The following is a 12,819-nucleotide window of genomic DNA, read 5'->3' as shown; positions in this document are numbered from 1 at the left end:
TGGAAAAGAAGGATGGATCATTAATGATGGTTGTTGATTATCGAGGTTTGAATGAAGTAACCATCACTACCAATGATCAACGATCTATTTGATCGATTGCAAGGAGCTAAGGTATTTTCCAAGATCGATCTGCGATCAGGATACCACCAGTTGAAGATTCGAGAACAAGATATACCTAAGACAGCTTTTACCACCAGGTATGGGCTGTACGAGTATACCGTTATGTCATTTGGTCTGACTAACGCACCTGCATATTTTATGAACATGATGAACAAAGTGTTTATGGAGTTCTTGGATAAGTTCGTCGTAGTGTTCATTGATGATATCCTGGTTTACTCGAAAAATGAAGAGGAGCATAAGGAGCATTTGCGTTTGGTTCTTGGAAAGCTCAGAGAACATCAATTATATGCCAAGTTTAGCAAATGTGAGTTTTGGTTGAAGGAAGTCGGATTTCTCGGACACGTTATATCGGGAGAAGGTATAGCAGTAGATCCCACTAAATTTGATACCGTGACCAATTGGGAAGCCGCAATAAGAGTTGGAGAGATCCGGAGTTTTCTTGGACTCGCAGGATACTACCGGAGGTTTATTGAGAATTTCTCAAAGATTGCGAAGCCTATGGCGGAGTTGTTGAAGAAGGATACCAAGTTCAAATGGACTGAGGAATGTGAGGCTAGTTTCCAGGAGTTGAAGAAACATTTGGTTACCTCACCAGTGTTGATTTTATCGGATCAGACCAAGGATTATGAGGTGTATTGTGACGCTTCACGTCGAGGACTTGGAGCAGTGCTTATGTAGGAAAGAAGAGTTGTTTCATATGCCTCACGATAGCTTAAGCCCCATGAGTTGAATTATGCTACACATGATTTGGAATTAGCAGCCGTAGTGCATGCATTGAAGACTTGGAGACACTTTCTGATTGGAAACCATTGTGAGGTGTACATGGATCACAAGAGTTTGAAGTATATTTTCACCCAGAAGGAGTTGAACCTCGGACAAAGTAGATGGTTGGAGCTCATCAAGGATTATGATATGAAATTGCATTATCACCCCGGAAAGGCAAACGTAGTAGCTAACGCGTTAAGCCGTAAGAGCCATGTCAACACCCTAATGACAGGAGATTTACCAAGGGAGTTAGCCGAAAATCTTCGTGACCTATGTTTGGAGATAGTCCGAGAGGCTATGTAGCAGCATTGGAGATTCAGTCTACTTTGATGGATAAGATCAGAGAAGCCCAGAAGACTGACAAGGAGATTGCCTCTATAAAAGAGAAAATGAGCTAAGGGATTTCGTGAAGATGAGCACGATACCTTATGGTTTGAAGACCATGTTTATGTGCCTAATGATTCGGAGATCAGGAAGTTGATTCTGCAAGAGGCCCATGAGTCACCATATTCGATTCACCCAGGAAATACCAAGATGTATTTGGATTTGAAGGATACTTTCTGGTGGACCGGAATGAAGAAGGATATTGCGGAGTATGTAGTAGTTTGTGATGTATGTCAGAGAGTAAAGGCAGAGCATCAGAAGCCAGCAGGATTGCTACAACCATTGCCGATACCCGAATGGAAGTGGGATAAGTTAGGCATGGATTTTATTACAGGATTGCCCAGAACACGTTCAGGCTATGACTCGATATGGGTTGTAGTCGATCGTTTGACAAAGGTAGCTCATTTCATTCCAGTGAAGACTACCTATACCAGTGCAAAGTTGGCAAAGATATACATGACTAGAACCGTTTGTCTGCATGGAGTTCCAAGGAGCATAGTATCATATAGAGGAACCCAATTCACCTCAAAGTTCTGGAATCAGTTGCATGAAACTTTGGGTACCAGACTAGAGTTTAGCACAGCTTTCCACCCGCAGACAGATGGACTGACCGAGAGAGTCAATCAGATTTTGTAGGATATGCTAAGAGCTTGTGCGTTAGATTACGGATCTAGTTGGGACAAGAATTTGCCATATGTAGAGTTCTCTTACAACAACAGCTATCAATCTAGTTTGAAGATGGCCCCTTTCGAAGCCTTGTACGGAAGGAGGTGCAGGACCCCATTGTCTTGGGATGAAGTTGGAGACCGCCAGTTGTTTGGACCGGATCTGATAAAGGAGTCTGATCAGAAAGTGAAATTGATTCGCGATAGGCTCAAGGTAGCTCAATCCAGGCAGAAGAGTTATGCAGATTCTAAATGCAAGGAGACAGTTTACGAAGTCGGAGACCGAGTTTATCTTCGAGTATCACCACTTCGAGGAGTATAGCGCTTTGGAGTTAAGGGAAACTTAGCGCCACGTTTTGTAGGCCCATACAAAGTTTTGGAGCGTATGGGAGAAGTAGCCTATAAGTTGGAATTGCCCGAAGGATTGTCAGGACATCACGACGTGTTCCACGTATCCCAGTTGAAGAAGTGCCACGCAGAGATGGCTGATATACCGCTAAGAGATATGGTACCACTTGAAGCAATTCAGTTGGACAGTGATTTGACCTATGAGGAGAAACTAGTTAAGATTCTAGAGTATGCCAGTCGAGTCACCCGCAGTAAGGTTATCAAGTTTTGCAAAGTTCAGTGGAGCCACCACACGGAGGATGAAACCACCTGGGAGCGAGAGGAAGATTTGCTGAAGGACCACCCTCACCTATTTTCTAGCCAACCCGAATCTCGAGGGCGAGATTCATCTTAAGGGGGGTAGGTTTGTAACATCCCAAATTTTCAATTTGGAATTTTATACATTAGGTCATCATTGCATATCATATTTATTGCATTTTGGTTGATCCTAGAAATTTCACGCAACTCAAGGACCCTCGGAGAGAGTTGGGGATTTCGTTATTTTCATATTTGAGTTGTCTCAAATTTTGAAAATAGGATCATTTGATTTTATTTATTTTATCTTCAAATATTTCTATTATAACAATTATGAGAGAGGGAATAAAATGACTTTACCAAAATAAAAGAAATATTGGGGATTTAATAAAAAATCAAATAAGATTTTATTTGGTTTTATTTGCTATTTTATTTGAATTTAGGAAAAATGTGCGTTTTTCAAAATTGCATTTAGGCCCCAAATAAATGTTCATTCTGTGCTGCTTGATTTTAGAAGCCGGGGAAAATTTATTTCGGGATTTTTGGAGTCCATTTAGTATTTTTTTTGTTTTTTTTCGAGCATAACTATTTAAAAAAAAGTCTGAACCGACCTTGGGCCGTAACCGGCCAGGACTCCGCCTGGCCGGGCCTTTTTATAGCGCCCGAGGCCCCAGGCCAAGCCCAAGCCGCGCCCCTCCCCAACCCTAACCCTAGGCCGCCGCCGCCGCCACCGCCCGCCGGAGCGCCGCCGCCGCCGACATCGCCGCCCGCCGGATCCGCCGCCGGAGGTTGTCTCGCCGCCGCCGGTTTTTCTCAAAAAACCGTTCGGTTTTTCGACTGTTTTGTTCGTTTTTTTAGTTTCAATTTTTTTAATAGATCGGTTTTTCCGATTTATTTAATTAGCGAGCGTTCGTCCATTCGTTCGTTTTAACGAACGTTCGTCGTTTTTCTTTTTCTCGGATTAAATCCGCGACTTTTCAGATCGCAATTTCTAATCCGATTTTCGTTTTAGTCTAACTTTTCGCTCATTTATCGGAATCAGGCGATTCAAGCGCCTGGAGTTTCGTATCGAAACCCTCTTTCCGTTTAGCCAACTTAAACAAGTTTTTGCCACTGTAAAAATTGCCATAGATCCAGAATAGTAAACAAAGCCTTTTTCTTTTGTCGTTTGCCTTTCGTTGCTTCGTTTGTTTTGATTCTTTTTGCCAACCGGAGTTCTTAAGATGAACTTTCTGGTTATATCTCTTATTTGAGTTTTACCTGTGCATTAGTTGAGTACTTATTGTATGCTTGTTTGTTAGTGATAGAGTACCCGGAGTGCGCCGCTTGCTACTTCGAATCGCTAGGTTTCCCTGATCATCAGCAAGGCAAGTAACACTTCGATCATGTTTTTTCCTCTACCCAGTTTTATTGCATTAGATCAAATCTGACACATTGCATGATTAGGATCTAATTAAATTATGGGTTTGAGAAGTAGTTGAGGTAGTACCTATTACCTGTTATTATCAAACCTTTGGAAGTTACTTCTACGTTTGCCTATATTGCCATGCTATGCTAGTAGACGTGGATTGGGTGAGTGTATCCATGACAGATGTGAGATTGTTAACTAATGGTTTATTTAAGGTGGCAACTTAAATACACATCTGGGTGGATTGAGGCACCTGGGTATTCAAGCGATTGCCTATTTTCTTTTGGACCGCCACCCAGGCTTAAAGGGATCATGAGATTATTCATGCCAGAAACTTCCGTGTGCAGCCACAAGCTATTATGGGCTCTAGCATAGTTGATTAAGTCGTGCGAACTCTTACAGTGGTAGACTAGCAAATGTAGGGGAAAGTAGGTGTAACAGTCTACCCGATCGTAAGGTGCTAGCACTTCTGAAAGACTATGTCTCGGTCATCCGTCTTCTCAAACACCATGTAGTGTAAGAAACCAAACGGAGGCGATCGAGTCTTGTGGGGAAAAGTGCGCAAACCTCTGCAGAGTGTATAAACTAATCATGATTAGCCGTGTCCCCGGTTATGGACATCTTGAGTATCTAGTACCTGGATTATCATGTGAATCTCAACATGTTACTCTAAAATTAAATTTGTTGGGTTTTGTTAATGATGATGCTTAATTGGGATTGAGAATGCTGTCAACCATTCTCAATGTTTAACAACTACCATGATAGTTAAATAAAATTTATTCCTTTGCAGTAGGGAAAAATTGGCTTTACGCAAAACTGTAACCATAGAGCTTTCCACTAGCCAAATATGCATATAGATTAGCCTATTTCATTCCACTCTCTATGTGTTATTTTGCCAGCATATTCCATGTGCTGACCCATTTCGGGCTGCAACGTTAATGTTGCAGACTTTTCAGACAACGATTAAGGTGTTTTAGGTCGTGGTTCTATACTCAGTGATGTCGTTGGAGTTGATGGACTCACTTATCTTCCAAGCCTTCCGCTGTTATCGTTATTAGATGGCCTTAAGCCATATTTATTGTAATAAGTTCTCTTTTGAGACACTCGATGTAATAAGTGTGTGATTGCTACTCTGTTATAAATCAAAAGGCATCCGTCTATAAGCAAAAGTACCAAAAGGGCATGTAAAAGTAGTCTTTGATTGATCTTTAGCCGACACAGGTATTTGAGAGAAACCAGAATAACCATCTAGAAAGCAGTAGTGTGTATGTTTGCATAATCTTTCTAGCATTTGATCGATAAAAGGTAAGGGGCAATGATCTTTCTTAGTAGCCTTATTTAATTTGCAGAAATCAATTACCATCCTATAACCTGTAATAATTCTTTGTGGAATCAATTCATCTTTATCATTAGGAACAACAGTAATACCTCCCTTCTTAGGGACACAATGAACAGGACTTACCCACTGACTATCAGCAACGAGATAAATTATACCTGCCTTCAGAAGCTTTAGTATTTCTTTTCTTACCACTTCTTTCATTTTAGGATTCAGACGTCGTTGAGGATCACAAACTGGTTTGGCATCTGCTTCCAAATTTATTTTATGTTGACATAGAGCGGGACTAATGCCCTTAAGATCATCAAGAGTATATCCAATAGCAGCACGGTGCTTCTTCAGAGTTTTCAATAATCTTTCTTCTTCATGCTCTGAAAGGTTAGCACTAATAATAACATGATATATCTTCTTTTCATCAAGATAAGCATATTTAAGATTATCAGGCAACAGTTTAAGCTCAAACACGGGATCACCCTTAGGTGGAGGGGGGTCCCCTAGGATTTCAACAGGCAAATTGTGTTTCAGAATAGGTTCCTGTTTAAAGAATAGGTGCGGCTACTTTTACTTCTATCAGAGGATGATATTTAAACCACTTCTCCTTAGGGAGATCAACATAAGTAGCAAAAGATTCACAGAAAGAAGCTACTATCTCAGAATCAAGTCCATATTTAGTGCTAAACTTACGGAAATATCGGTATCCATAAAATATTTAACACAATCAAACTTACGTGTCATGCCTGACTCCTTACCTTCTTCGAGATCCCAATCTTCAGAGTTGCGTTTAATTCTATCCAATAAATCCCATCTAAATCCAATAGTCTTCATCATAAAAGAGCCAGCACAAGAAGTATCGAGCATGGTGCGATTATTTTCAGAAAGCCGAGCATAAATTTTTTGAATAATTGTTTCTCTTGGGAGCTCATGATTGGGGCATGAATATAACATTGATTTAAGCCTCCCCCAAGCTTGAGCGATGCTTTCTCCTTCGCAAGGCCAAAAATTATATATATAATTGCGGTCACGATGAACAAGATGCATAGGGTAATACTTTTAATGAAATTTCAATTTCAATCTTCTATAGTTCCATGATCTCGTATCATCACATAGCCTATACCATGTCAATGCATCTCCCTTCGAAGATAAAGGGAAGACCTTCTTAGCAACATCATCGGGTATACCTGCAAGCTTAAATAATCCACAAACTTCATCCACATATATTAGGTGTTCATCAGGATGCTTTGTTCCATCTCCTGTAAAAGGATTAGCTAGCAGTTTTTCTGTCATACCCGAAGGATACTCATAAGGAATTTCATTTTCAATAGGTTCAGTAGGTTGAGGAGCAACTCTTTGCTCTACTGGTCGGGGTGAAGATACCCCGAACAAGCCCCTCAGAGGATTACTTTCCATAGTAACAAGTGACAGTAAATTTCAGCACACTTTATAAATTTTTCCTTACCAAATTCCACCTACCAAAGGCGCTTCACTCCCCGGCAACGGCGCCAGAAAATAGTCTTGATGACCCACAAGTATAGGGGATCTATCGTAGTCCTTTCGATAAGTAAGAGTGTCGAACCCAACGAGGAGCAGAAGGAAATGATAAGCGGTTTTCAGCAAGGTATTCTCTGCAAGCACTGAAATTAGTGGTTATAGATAGTTTTGTGATAAGATAATTTGTAACGAGCAACAAGTAACAAAAGTAAATAAAGTGCAGCAAGGTGGCCCAATCCTTTTTGTATCAAAGGACAAGCCTGGACAAACTCTTATATAAGTAAAAGTGCTCCCGAGGACACGTGGGAATATCGTCAAGCTAGTTTTCATCACGTTCATATGATTCGCGTTCGGTACTTTGATAATTTGACATGTGGGTGGACCGGTGCTTGGGTGATGTTCTTACTTGAACAAGAATCCCACTTATGGTTAACCTCTATTGCAAGCATCAACAACTACAACAAAAGTATTAAGGTAAACCTAATGATAGCATGAAACATATGGATCCAAATCAGTCCCTTACGAAGCAACGCATAAACTAGGGTTTAAGCTTCTGTCACTCTAGCAACCCATCATCTACTTATTACTTCCCAATGTCTTCCTCTAGGTCCAAATAATGGTGAAGTGTTATGTAGTCGACGTTCACATAACACCACTAGAGGCTAGACAACATACATCTCATCAAAATATCGAACGAATACCAAATTCACATGACTACTAATAGCAAGACTTCTCCCTTGTCCTCAGGAACAAACGTAACTACTCACAAAGCATATTCATGTTCATAATCAGAGGGCTAATAATATGCATAAAGGATCTGAACATATGATCTTCCACCAATTAAACCAACTAGCATCAACTACAAGGAGTAATTAACACTCCTAGCAACCTACTGGCACCAATCCCGGATTTGGAGACAAGAATTGGATACAAGAGATGAACTAGGGTTTTGAGATGAGATGGTACTAATGAAGATTTTGATGGAGATTGCCCTCTTCCGATGAGAGGAGCGTTGGTGATGATGATGGCGATGATTTCCCCCTCCGGGAGGGAAGTTTCCCCGGCAGAACAGCTCTGCCGGAGCCCTAGATTGGTTCCGCCAAGATTCCGCCTCACGGCGGCGGAGTTTCGTCCCGAAAGGTTGCTTCTGGTTTTTTTTCTCGACGAAAGACTTCATATAGCAGAAGATGGTCATCGGAGAGCCACCAGGGGGCCCACCAGGGCGCGCCCCCACCCTCGTGGACTGGGTGTGGGCCCCCTGGTCTTCATCTTTAGCGAGGATTTTTCATTATTTATTATAAGGTATTCCGTGGAGTTTCAGGACTTTTGGAGTTGTGCAGAATAGGTCTATAATATTTGCTCCTTTTCCAGCCCAGAATTCCAGCTGCCGGCATTCTCCCTCCTTATGTAAACCTTGTAAAATAAGAGAGAATAGCCATAAGTATTGTGACATAATGTGAAATAACAGCCCATAATGCAATAAATATCGATATAAAAGCATGATGCAAAATGGACGTATCACCAGGCATTTTCAATCTGATGTACATGTAACATGGACGAGCCATGAAACGTGCATAGGCAGGCCTACCCAGAATGGCATGATAATCACTCTTGAAATCCACTACTTCAAATGTCAACTTTTCTTTGCGGTAATTCTTGGAATCACCGAAAACCACATCAGGGGCGATCTGGCCGAGTGATTCAGCCTTCTTGCCGGGTATAACGCCATGGAAACTCATATTGCTTCGCTGAGCTTGGACATCGGAATCCCCATTCCCTTCAAGGTTTCTGCATAAAGGATATTCAGGCCGCTACCACCATTCATCAGCACTTTAGTCAGACGAGTGCCTTCAACAACTGGGTCGACCACCAACACTTGCCTTCCAGGGGTGGCTATACGTACTGGATGGTCAGACTGGTCGAATGTGATGGCAGTCTGGGACCACTTCAAATAACTTGGTGTTGCCGGAGCAACCATGTTCACTTCTCTGTTGATAACTTTCAATCAACTTTTGCTCTCAACATCAGCAAAAATCATCAGAGTGGAGTTGACGTTGGGAAAACCATCATCATCCTCTTCCTTATCCTCACCCTTGTCCAACTCTTTTTCCTTCTCCTTGGGTTATTTCTCTCGGAACTGTTGGATCAAGAGTCAAGACTGCCGAGTGGTGTGCTTAGGATAAATCAGATTACCCTCTTCATCTTTCTTGGTGTGAATGTTACATGGCAAATCAAACACATCATTTATGTCTTGATCTTTCACTTTCTTGGGGTTCCAGGGCCCTTTGGGCTTCCCCTTGAAATTTCCTTGAGCCACAACTAAAGCCTCTCAAGGAGCAGCTGGTTCAGCTTTATGCTTCTGTTTCCAATTGGAAATACCTCCACCGTTGTCCTGGGCGACTGTTTTATGCTTGCCACTCTGGAGTCGGTCTTCTTCTTCGCCGTTAGCGTATTTGGTGGGAATCTCCATCATCCGAGTCAGGGACATATCTCCTGTCTGACCGAATTTCAGATTCAACTTCCGATACTTAACGCCTTCCTTGAAGGCACAAACTGCTTGGTGATCTGACACATTCTCCACTGTATGGTGTAACGTGACCCATCTCTGGATACAGTCTCTCAGGGTTTCATTCGGTTTTTGCACACAACTCTGCAATTCAGTCAACCCCGCTGGTCGCTTGCAAGTACCTTCAAAAGTCCTAACAAACACTCGGGCGAGTTCCTCCCAACTGAATATACTGCCGGCTGCCAACTGGTTCAGCCATGCCCTGGCCGAGCCTTCCAACATCAGAGGAAGGTGCTTCATGGCGACTTCATCATTGCCACCACCTATTTGTACAGCCACTCGGTAGTCCTCAAGCCAAGTGTCAGGCTTAGACTCACCCGTAAATTTGCTGACTCCAGTCGCCAACCTGAAATTGGGAGGAATCACTGCAGCTCTGATGGCTCTGTTGAAACACTCGGGACCTGAAACGTGCACTCTACTGCCAGTCGGGTAATCTCTGTCATGGCCTTCTCTGTGTGCTTTGTTCCTGTCAACCAGACCTTGAACGAGAATAGATCTCGCATCAAAGTCTGGCTCCCTTGGGTTGACTGGTATTCTTCGCTCGCCGCTGTGAGGGCGTCTCTCATCATGTCGCCGAGGCACATATGACCCACTCCTCGGAGGAGGCGTGGGCACTCGACGTCGGTCGTCGTGGCCGAGACGATGATCATATTGCTCATGGTTTCTGTACTGATCTTGCCTGTGCCCACGTCCTTCACGCCGCGGGGGCGATCTTGGGCTGTGGACCGACTGTACTGTATCTGCCACCACTAACCTGCTATGAATCCTATTCCGCGACTGAGACACTACTGTGTTCTGTTCCCCAGCTGCTCGGAGCAAGGCCCGGATCTGCATCAAACCCCTGCCTGCCTCCGACTGGGAAGGCTGGATTGACTCTGCTATTCGGGCTGCAGCTGTGAGATTTTGAATCGGAGTGTGATATACCTGAGTTTGAGGCGGAAAAAGTTTCCGTCGACTGGATTCAGGGATCCGCTGCCGAGCAGGCTCGTCGAGTGCATGCTGCAGGTTCTCTAATCGAGTGCGCTCAGCCAAGTTTTCCAGGCGCGCTTCTTCCAAGGCCCGGGCCTCGGGGGTTTCTCCAACGATAGGAGTGTGAAGTGCATCCATATTGCGGTGGCGAAGCTCTTCTCTCCGCTGCGAAGAAAGGGGCTCGGGGCGGTACTCTTCGTGAATGCGTGACGGATTGCCGCCACCATTACCACCGTCGTTGCGGGGGAAGCCAGGAGGACTAGGTGGTCCGTTGACCATCAAGACTTCTGCCACGGGATCGCTGCTGTCGCACTCGGATGCGGTCTCGACGGAGCCAGTCGACAGGTCGAACAGGCCGTAGAGAGTTTCGTCGGGCTCGATTGCCGCGACCTGTGAGGTGGCCGACTTGCGGGCCACCGCGTGTCTCATCCACCGCTGGAGCCGCGACCGACCGAAATGCTTGTGCCGGCGAGCGGCAGGGGATGAGGACACCATAGGAACCGACCAATACTGGGTCGACGGTTGCCGGAGAAGGACGCCGCGGACGCACGCGCGGAAGTGCGTGGCCCCGCGGACGGGGAGCGCATCGACGTTGACTGGAGCTTCCTGAAGTCAGGCGGAGTCGTCGACAACGAACACGAGCGCGCCGAGACGGATCTCGCGGCCCTCAACTAGTCCGCCGGCGGAACCATGATGATGAGAATTGGAAAAATCGCAAGTCCACCAAAAAGTCGCTAAGACACCTGCCCCACGGTGGGTGTCAACTGTCGTGAATCTAAGACTGACAGTAGAATGGGGGTAGGTATGAGGAGGCAAGATCCTAGATATGGCGAAGTTGTACACGCGAGTTTTACGAGTTCAAACCCTTCGCGGAGGAAGTAACAGCCCTACATCTCGGTGCCCGGAGGCGATCGACTGGATTATGTATGCGTGTGTTTACAGGGGTGCGAACCCTTGTGCCAGTGGAGGGAGGTGACTTATATAGAGTGCGCCTAGACCCTAGCCAGCTCACGTTACAAGGGTTTTAAGGTACATCAAGAGAGGGGTGTTACTGGTAAGTAACGCTAGCAATTAAATGACATAAATGCCTATTAAGTCTATGAAGAAAACGTCCGACCATTGTCGTGCAGAGTGACTTTAGATCTTCTGTCCGTCAAGTGATAATTGTCGTGGTCGAGTGACTTTGAGTCTTGCGAGTAGAATGTCTCGTAGTCGAGTGGATGATGCTATCTTTCGGGTGTTTCTGTTTTTAGGATAATGTCCTAGGGAAGGGTGTCTAGGTCAGGCCTATGATCCTACCCTGCGTACATAGCTTCATCAGCTACTGCCCCCAACCTTACAAATTAGACATTTGTAAATCCAACTACAAGCTACTGCTACATACTGGTTTTGTGTCTCTGTGTGAATGCTCTGTTCGCTTCAAGTGTAGGAGTGAATGCCGGTGCTTAGAAAAGAAGCGACCTTGTGGAAACGCTGGCCAGGCATTTACCAGGAGGATGTATCCGCTTCGGATGCCAGGCTGAAGCTCTTTCTCTCGACGCCGTTACCCGCTGTCCAATCGTCTCAACCAACGACGACTCAACCATCAGTGCAGAGGTGGTAATCGGCTGCGATGGAGCAAACTCAGTGGTGGCCAAGTTCCTGGGACTGAAGCCGCCGAGGTTCCTGCCTATGTGGGCAGCACGGGCCATGACCACCATTCCAGAAGGGAACAGCTTCAGGAACCCGGCGCTCATCCGGCAGGCGGCTCTGCAGGCAATGCAGGGGTACCCTGAGGACGTCCTCGACGTGGTGCGAAGCTGCGACCTGTCATCCATGAGCCTGACGCAGCTCTGCTACCGGCCGCCGTGGCACCTGGTCCTCCAGCCGTTCCAGGAGGGCACGGTGACTGTCGCCGGCGACGCCATGCACGCCATGGGGACTTTCATCGGCCAGGGTGGCTCGTTCAGCCTGGAGGACGCTGTCGTGGTCGCCCGGTGCTTGGCCCGAACGGCGTCCGCAGCTCGCGGTGGTGACCACAGCCCGGCTAAGAGCGTCGAAGAGGCGCTCAAGTCGTACGAGCAGGAGAGAAAGGCGAGGATCCTGAGGCTGTCCGTGCAGGCGTTCCTCAACGGACAACTCATCGTCGCGACCTCCAAGCTCATGAAGGTGTTGATCAGAGCTGCCCTGGCGGTTCTCTTCACAGGAAATTCAGACAGCCACGGCGACTTCGACTGCGGTTCCCTCTAGCTAGTACAGATCATTCACACAAGTTTACGCGAAACAGTTTCCATTTGTTTGCTGATGCATCACAACTCTCCTCAACTATATGTACCACAGATTACCTTTTCACTTTAGCTATATGTAAGTTACCTGAATTTGGGTCAGTCGATCTTTTTGACCGCTGATTGCTGCTCCAAGATGCGTGCTGATGTTGTTTTTAGTAACATGCGTGCTGATTGTTTTTTCTATTCTGTGTGTTTGTCCAGTATTGGGC

General features: G+C 45.3%; 1 pseudogene; it reads left to right on the top strand.

Moving 5' to 3' along the window:
* The window catches only part of LOC125541762 (monooxygenase 1-like), a 49,572-nt pseudogene extending 37,000 nt beyond the window's left edge, over window positions 1–12,572 (top strand).
* The last annotated feature ends 247 nt before the right edge of the window (window positions 12,573–12,819 follow it).

Source organism: Triticum urartu, chromosome 2A (assembly GCF_056163025.1).
Source record: "Triticum urartu cultivar PI428250 chromosome 2A, HENAU_Tu73, whole genome shotgun sequence".
In the NCBI taxonomy this organism is placed as follows: domain Eukaryota; kingdom Viridiplantae; phylum Streptophyta; class Magnoliopsida; order Poales; family Poaceae; genus Triticum; species Triticum urartu.
The sequence above is the reverse complement of the archived record's forward strand: the minus strand, read 5'-3'. Positions and strand labels throughout refer to the sequence as shown.